This window comes from Lactuca virosa, chromosome 9 (genome assembly GCF_052849685.1).
Source record: "Lactuca virosa cultivar CGN04683 chromosome 9, Lactuca_virosa_CGN04683_v6, whole genome shotgun sequence".
NCBI classification, from domain to species: domain Eukaryota; kingdom Viridiplantae; phylum Streptophyta; class Magnoliopsida; order Asterales; family Asteraceae; genus Lactuca; species Lactuca virosa.
In genome coordinates this window covers 272,485,893-272,494,691 of record NC_136434.1, presented here as the reverse complement: position 1 = coordinate 272,494,691, position 8,799 = coordinate 272,485,893, and positions in this window count along the sequence as shown.

Here is an 8,799-nt window from a genome sequence, read left to right as displayed (position 1 = left end):
TTTTTTAAAATCGGCTGATTTCTACCCTATGTGCGATGCCACGTGTCAGCACCAGGCTGTGGCTGGCTGTAGCCAGCCTGGCTCACGACGTGAATATCAAAAATTCACGACGTGAACCTTCCTCCAGCCTCCTATAAATAGAAACTCCCCTCTCCTTCATTCCTCACACCTTAACCCTTCATTCCTCTCTCTATACTCTCTCTCTAAGCCCTAAAACCCCCTGAAAAGCCTAGGGAACCCCCTAGCATGAGGCGGAAGCCCCGGAGCACCTGCCGGCTCCGAAGAGAAGAGCCTCCGGCTCAGAAACTCTGCTCCGGCGGAGCCCGGTTTCCAAGGAAACCCGCTGTAAGTGAGCTATACCTACCCTATCTTTAGTATAGCTGATGTTTTAATATAGTAATGTTATTAGGACCTTATAATAATTATTTGGGCTATTATTATGAGTATTATAAGAGTCATTATAATATCTTTTTAATCACTCGTAGTACGGGGAATCTGGTTTGGAGGGCCGCTTGGGTTGCTGGATTCAGAAGTGCTATACGCCAAAATGATCCTGCCCTCCGGTGTTTCATGTCTGGCCCCTGTCTACACATAGTGGGTGAAGAGTATTATTTAACGATTATATAATAGTAATAATAGTTATACTATTATTTAGTCTCGGTGAATATAAGACTAAACCCTAGTGGTAATTATACTAGGTTTTGTCCGAGGGAAATTGTTTTGAGATAACGAAGTGCTGTCCGAGTGTCGAGTCACCACCTTATCAGGTGAGTGCATAGTTACTTTCATCTTACACATCGATATGAAGTATTTAATATAAATTACATGCTATGTGTGCATATTGTCTGTATACTTTTCGTCTATGCTGGGTGAAAGACTTTTATACAAGTTTTAAATGATTTAAACTATATATGTATTTTACATCTACAAAATGTGTTGGGTAAAACATGGGTAGATGAAATAGTTGATGTGTGACAAAAACAAAACGATGAGAGGTGATATAGACCATGAGATAACGGTGAGATGTGAACCATGAGAGAAGCCTTTGATCCAAGTGTTGGCCCCGTCATCTAGCAGAGTATGGATGACAACCACGGACTATTCTAGACAGTCCAGTAGAGCACTAGCAGGCTCGCAACCTGTAGGTATTATTTGAACTGTGTATTCACCAGCTGTACTCTAAAAACCCATTGACATGTATTACGAGTGGATTCTCGGAAACGATACGGTCGATAAACGAGATAAAAACCCATTGACATGTATTGCGAGTGGATTCTCGGAAACGATACTGTCGATAAATGAGATAACCCTGGCAGCTATGGATTTAGTGCCTGATGAGCAAACCTTGGCAACTATGGATTTAGTGCCTGTTGAGTAAACCCTGGCAACGATGGATTTCGTGCCTATTCCTTAGGATAATCCTTGGAATAAATGAACGAGAAATAGCTGATTCTTAGGGTAGATCCTTAAGAGTAAAGAAGATAATGGGGATGGGTAATTGGGTTAATTGTTTGATAATTAAACATAATAATTATATTATTGTGGGTTGAAAACCTTATGTACTCACTAGGTTTCCCAACCTGACCTACTCAGTTTATTTGTATCACAGGTGTCGATATGAGGTTACATTACACTGAGAGATTTAAAAGAGATGTAGATCACTAGTGTAAATGAATGGAAGTTCTGTTTATGTTTATGTTTCTGTATTTGACGATGACATCCCAAATGTTTTAAAATGAATAAAAATACATTTATTCGAAAATGCTTTGATAATATATTTATCATTTTTTTCGGGAACAAATTCCGCAACATTTTTATTAAAAGAAGTAGTCTGGTTTTTATAAAGCATAAACAAAATCGGTCTTTTCTAGTCGTGAAAATGGGGATGTCACAGTTGGTATCAGAGCATTAGTTTAAGCGAACTAGGAATAAGGATTTATTTTTAGAATTAAACTTAGAATGCTAAGCGATGATCGTGAGGAGTGTGTCTAATATATTTTAGGAAGTACACCTGAATAGACACGGGCACTAGATCATTTAGGGAAGATGTCTAAATTGCTTTTATGTGCTAAATGATTTGTGATGCTTTATGATGCTATCGTTTGATCGGATCTATGGTCTATTGCCGAACGGATGTGGAAACTTTATGTGCTCAGGTTTCTAAACGTTTAATTACGATATTAGAACTGGCATGTAACTTTTTGGAGTAATAAGGAGGAATACGCGTCTAAATATTCCTCTATCTATATTCTCGTCTCAATACACCGAACGCCTGCTTTGGTGTATAGAATGTCATGATAAGGACTCATAGCAGACTGAGCAAATGGAGGAAATGAGAAGGCTTACGATATTGAATGATACCTATCGGAAGATATTTTAAGAGTGATATCATCGGAAATGTTTTGATAATATATTTATCATGTTTTTCTGGGAACAAATTCCGCAACATTTTTATTAAAAGAAGTACTCTGATTTTTATAAAGCATAAACAAAATCGGTCTTTTCTGGCCGTGAAAATGGGGATGTCACAGTACGGCCATATGAAGGGTGTACGGTCGTACACTCTTTGTGTTCATGCATTATATGATGTTTTAAGGCTAGAAAAGGAGTGATTCACAAGCCTAACTAGAAGATGGGAGAGATACTTACGAATTAAAAGCCTTTAGGGGTGTTTAAGGTCCAAGAACTAGTGTGTGTTCTTAGTGTTCTTGGTGTTCTTGAAGATCTAACCAAAATAAGTAATTTCATGGATGAAATCATGGATTTTCACTAGAAAGTGTAATGAATCAACTAATCAAAGGAAGTAACACTTACATTTTGAAGATCCAGACGAAAAACCAGATGATAGTTGAGAGAGAATCAATTTCTTGGCTTGAAGGAGTGAAAAGTGTTTAAAAATGGCTAAGTCCCACATATATATGTGAGAGTGTACGGCCAGGAGGGTGTGTACGGCCGTACACCCTTGGGTACGGTCGTACACTCCTCATGAAGGAGTGTTTGGCCCTTTTGAAAAGTGGTGAACTTAGGGAACTCATTTCTAAACCCTAACTTTAAAGGTACTAGGCTTAGAACACTCAAACTGACTCTAAACAATGCTAAAAGATAGCGGAAACGAGTCTGACTTTGATTGAATTGCACGGTTGTACAAGATAGAAATTTCGGGTTGTCACACAAGTGAAGGACAAAGGGATCGGGTACACTTGGTTGTGCGCTGGTTAGGTCCACCACAAGGAACGAAAAGGCTATTCTTCATGATTTACTAAAAGGTAGTAAATATGGTTACACTTACAAGTTTAAGTGTAATTCTGAAACATTGGAAAAGTTTCAGTGTATGGTAGGACGGATGAGAAGAATCAAATTAGGCAGAAAGATAAAAGTTACTCAAATCTGAAAAGATGGGAGAGTACTTTAGTATCATGTTTTATGATAATCTTAATGATCATTAAACCATATCACAATTCATTCTCTAAGGACATCATAGTGCATTCTTATGGCTAAGAAGAGGAGTCATGAATTGTTGAAGTGGTTAAATCAAGAAGATGAGTCATACTTCGTTCCAAAACAATTCTTAGAGTGATAATCCAAGATTGTAACTTGAGTGACATAACTTATCGAAGGTTTATAACACTTGTCAAATGTAGAGTAAAATGTTTTCTACACTTGTACATTTGAAATTGGTAAGTTTTGATGTTTTCGATAAAACAAACACTAACTAAGGCCAATTATGTGAAGGGGTTTCTTGTCAAGGAATGGTTCTTGGCAAGAGATTCTTATATGTCAAGAGGACAGTGGGAGTCTTAAAAGATCTTGAAAGAGTTTCAAGAACTAATCAAGAATAAAACCAGTAGTTTATCACTAGCACACGACTGGAGGCTTATAACCTATCGTGCTGACATAATTTGTAACATCCGGATCCCATGTATTCTATGTTATTCATTTATGTTGAGTTAAAGAGAGGGACTCGACGAGTCGACATCTAGACTCGTCGAGTAGGATCGCGATTTTGCTGACTGGATTAATGAATGGACTCGACAAGTCCGTGCTGACGGAAGAAACCCTAAATCTTTGGGCATGTGTACTATTTAAGGGTCCTTATAGCCCTCATTTGCGGCTACCAATCCAGAGAGAGAAACCCTAGAGAGCTTGAGCGAGTTGTGTGAGAGAGCAAGCCATTTTAATCCTTTTTGGTGTTGTTTTGCAAAGAAGAAGGTGTTTCCAGCTAGAGGAGGTCAAGAGGGTTGCTAATATGTGGTTTTCAAGCTTGGATCTACAGTGTTGAGGTAGCAAATCGATCCTTTCTCTGTTTGGTTTAAGATCCTTGAATTTTAGGGTTTTCTATACCCTTTATTGGCTTGATTTGTTGAGTATGTTGTCCCTTTGAGTGTTAAACTCTGGATCTGGACGTCTAGAGGTCCAGAGGGCCTTATCCATTCTACTTTATGTTGGTTCATGGGGGGAATGAGACTATGTTGCCATTTTAGAAGCCATTTCACCAAGGAAAGCCTTGTTTGCGTTGCATGTACGTCAAGACTGAACCTTTACGTGATTATCGTGTTTGGGAAGGTCAGATCTATAGGTTAGAGAAGCAGATCTAACCTCAGAAGGTCATTTGAGTGTTGCCATGGAAGCAACTCGCTGAGTTCATAAGTGGACTCGACGAGTCGAGTCGGGGTTGCCCCGCGATTCGTGACAGGAGTAACCCGTCGAGTGAAGGGATGACTCGACGTGCCAAGTGAGACTAGAAGGAGTCATAGGATCCGCATGGACTTGCCGAGTCGCCCATGTGCACTCGACGAGTCGCGTCAAAGTTTGACCGTTGACTTCGGTTGACCTTAGGGTTTTGGTTAAGCTGATTCAAGAGAGTTCACGGAGGGGTAGAATGGCCTTCTACCCAATCTTTAGATATGAGACTATGAGAGGGTTTCGATCAGGAATGTTTTCGGATGATAGGAGGAGGCTAGGTCGAGACGTCGAGCACGAGAGTTTATCCGACTTCATTCGAGGTGAGTCTTCTCACTATACATTACCTAGAGTGGTATCCATGTGTAGACCGGAGGGTCTTGTGTGCTATGTGTATGTATGAGATTATGTGCATTTGTTATATGTATGCTATGTGTTGTATAGACCGGACCGGAGGGTCCAACGATATAGACCGGACCGAAGGGTCCAATGAGCTAAGACCGGACCAGAGGGTCCAACGAGCTACGGGACTGGAGGGTCCTGCTGAGACACATCGACCGAAGGGTCGTACTATAGCCTCGAGTGGCGTATGTGTTGTATGTGGTATTTTGGGGAACTCACTAAGCATTCATGCTTACCGTGTTGTGTGTTATGTGTTTCAGGTACCAGTGAAGATCACGGGAAGGCGTCGACATGATCTATACATACTAGCGGAGTTTTTATGTATTGTGATCTTGGGATTCGTTTTGTGGAGTTGTCATGTGATACATTGAGATTTGATAATATTATAAATGAAATTATATTTTTAAAGTGAAAAATTGTTTGGCAAATTTACGTTGTTACAAGTTGGTATCAGAGCCTTGGTTTGAGGGATTCGGATGCACCTTCGGGCATATCTGAACTCAAACTGAGGATTTGAGAAATTTTTCACAATAAAAACAATTTTTCTAAAAAGGGTAAAAGCTTTTGAGACGAGCAGAGCGGAGCAGTGTGTACGATCAGCCAGCGCCCGAACGGTGATTTCCCAAAATACCTTTACATTATGTGTTATGAGATATGATATGATATGTTATGCATGCTAGAGTAGGCTAGGTATTCATTCTAGGACTAGAATGGCCTGATTTGTGATGCCTTAGCCTAGGGGATTTCTGCTACTATGAGATGCTTGAGAGTGAGTAGGTAGCAGCGAGGAGCTTATGAGAGGTCTGCTGGAGAGTAGCCTATGCATAGCGAGATTAGAGTACTTGTGATCTGGGATCCTAGGAGGAGGACTTGGGATGAATACTGATGCGGTGTGGACGGTAGTATAAGGGCACGTACTACTGAAAACACCGGATCAGTGTGCAGTCCAAGTAAGAATCCTTAGGGTACTAAGGAGAAAGTAGGGTTGAGTTATCGAGTGCGAGTATGCTCGAGCGAGTCTCTAATATTCCTTATGTTGTATTTCAGAGGCATCATGGTTGGAAAGCGCCCCAGACCAGGGACCAGCGGTGTGAGTGACAAGGAGCTTCGTCAGATGATCCACGATGAGGTGGTTGCGGCTATCCGCGCAGAGATTCCGGAGATGTTTGGGTCTATCAAGACCACTTTGATTGAGACGTTTGACGAGAGATACACAACGGTTACTGAGGCTGCGGCTGCTGCAGCTACTACTGTTGTGGCTGCTGCTAGACCTCAGGGGGGTGACTCGTTGCTATTTTGGGAGTTCAGCAACACGAAGCCACCAGAGTTTGATGGGACGCAGAGTCTGAATGTTTCCAACAGGGTCTAGGGTGGTTGCGGATGAGAGTGGGTGGCTTGGGTGGGAGGTGGTTGCGGTGGGAAGGGTTGGGTGCGGATGGTGGGCTGCGGATGGATGGTATTGAGTGCGGTGGACGAAGTGGCTAGGCTGACTGCGGTAGGCGAGGAGGCAAGAGGAAGCGAGCTGCGGTCCGAGATGGAGAAAGACGCATGCGGTCCGAACCGAACTGCGGTGGAGCGCCTGCGGTGCGAGGACCTCGGTCCGAGAAGAAGGAATTCGGTCAGCAGGCAGGTACCGCAACCGCGGTCAGCAGGTAAGGAATAGGGTTCGGTCTCTCGGTTGCGGACAAAGAGGCTGCGGGTAGGGACTTCGGATCAGGGGCTGAGAAGGGCTGCGGGTAGGCTTCGAAGGGGACTCCAGTAGGCAGTTTTTGGCTGCGGTTCGGGGGTCCGGAAAGGGCTGAACAGGTGACGAAAAATGCTATTTTTTCATGAAAAATGGTACCGCAAAGGCCATTTATTCATATTTTAATAAGGGAATCTTTTTATAATGCATTTTAAGTCAACATGTGGTCTTGGGAATGCAAAAGGAAGAGTGTGCAGGGGGTTTTTAGGGGACAAAAGGTGATGGGAAAGGACAATGTCACATGGTTTTTGTCTTTTTGAGGGAGCAAATAGTGGAATACTCTTTACCCAAAAGAGTAACAAGGACAACTGACTTTTTGCAAACAAATAATACGTCCAATTTCTTCAAATCAAAGATCCACAACAACAATTTTATAATTGAGAGATATGAAGATAATACCTCTTATGATGAGAAAAAGTGCTGGGAAAAAGTCTTCAAAAGAAATTCTCCACTTTCTTCATGAATAATAAGCCCATTAATCTTTGTGTCTTCACATCCAAGAAAAAGAAAACTCCCTGTTGGAAACAACAACACACTGATGTTTCTGGACCATCTCTATCTGAAGTAGCATCTCTCAATACTTTCACCTCTCCGGTTGAGGGGGAAAGCTCTACTCCGGATCAAGCAACAACCGTCGAGGTTCCAGTACTTGATGCTGCTCAAGTTCCTATCCGGAGAGAATCATTACCATCAAACGTATCTTCGGATTCGGATGATGAACTGATAGAGAACATTGACACGAGAACCGATCCAAGGATTATCACTCTCCCCTCCACAGTCCAGGGGGAACCTTCTCAGGTTCCAGAGGAACTCCCAGCAGCAATCCAGGGGGAACCTCTCCCAACTGCTCAATAAAATTCCATTCTCGTTCCAACAAACCAAGATGACTCAGTAGGATGTTCTCAAGTCCAGGGGGAACTGCCATCTCCAACCGTAGATTCTTATGATATTCAAGATATTCCCTCTACTGCAGCTGCTGATCATCTACAACCTCGTCTTCACGTATGGACGAAGGACCACCCACCAGGTCAAATCATTGGCAACCCATCTGCAGGTATCCAGACTCGATCTTCCAAGGACTTATCTGATCATTGTCACTACGCAGCGTTTATGTCCTCAGTTGAGCCCCGAACGATCAAAGAAGCATTACTAGAACCTGATTGGATATCCGCAATGCAAGAAGAGCTAGAAGAATTCAAAAGAAACAAAGTGTGGAAGCTCATCCCGAAGCCACACGGTCACACCATTGTTGGTACTAGATGGGTATTTAAAAACAAGCTGGATGAATCTGGTGCGGTAGTCAGAAACAAGGCAAGGCTAGTTGCAAAGGGCTATAGTCAACTTGAAGGTGTTGACTATGATGAAACGTATGCTCCGGTGGCACGAATGGAACCCATCCGAATCTTCATAGCATACGCAGCCCACAAAAACGTCAAGGCACACCAAACGGACGTTAAAAGTGCATTTCTCAATGGGGAATTAAAAGAAGAGGTTTATCTTCAGCAACCTCCAGGCTTTGAAAGTATTGAATTCCCTGACCACTGCTACAAACTTGAAAAAGCAGTCTACGGTCTGAAGCAAGCTCCAAGAGCATGGTACGAGACTCTCTCTAAATTTCTTGTCTCGTCCGGATACAAAAGAGGAGTAATTGATCCCACTTTATTTAGAAAAGCAAGTGCTGACTACCTTATGCTTGTACAAATATATGTGGATGATATCATCTTCGGATCAACTGATCAAGGAATGGTGGATGAATTTGCTAAGCTCATGACCAACAAGTTCAAAATGAGCATGAATAGAGAGATTAACTTCTTTTTAGGACTTCAAGTGAAACAAGTTCCGCAAGGGATATTCATTCATCAAGAAAAATACACCACTGAATTATTGAAGAAATATTCTATGGACAACTGTTCTTCGGCTAAGGTCCCCATGGCCTTCGGATATAAGATCTCTGCTGATCCCTCCGGCGAATC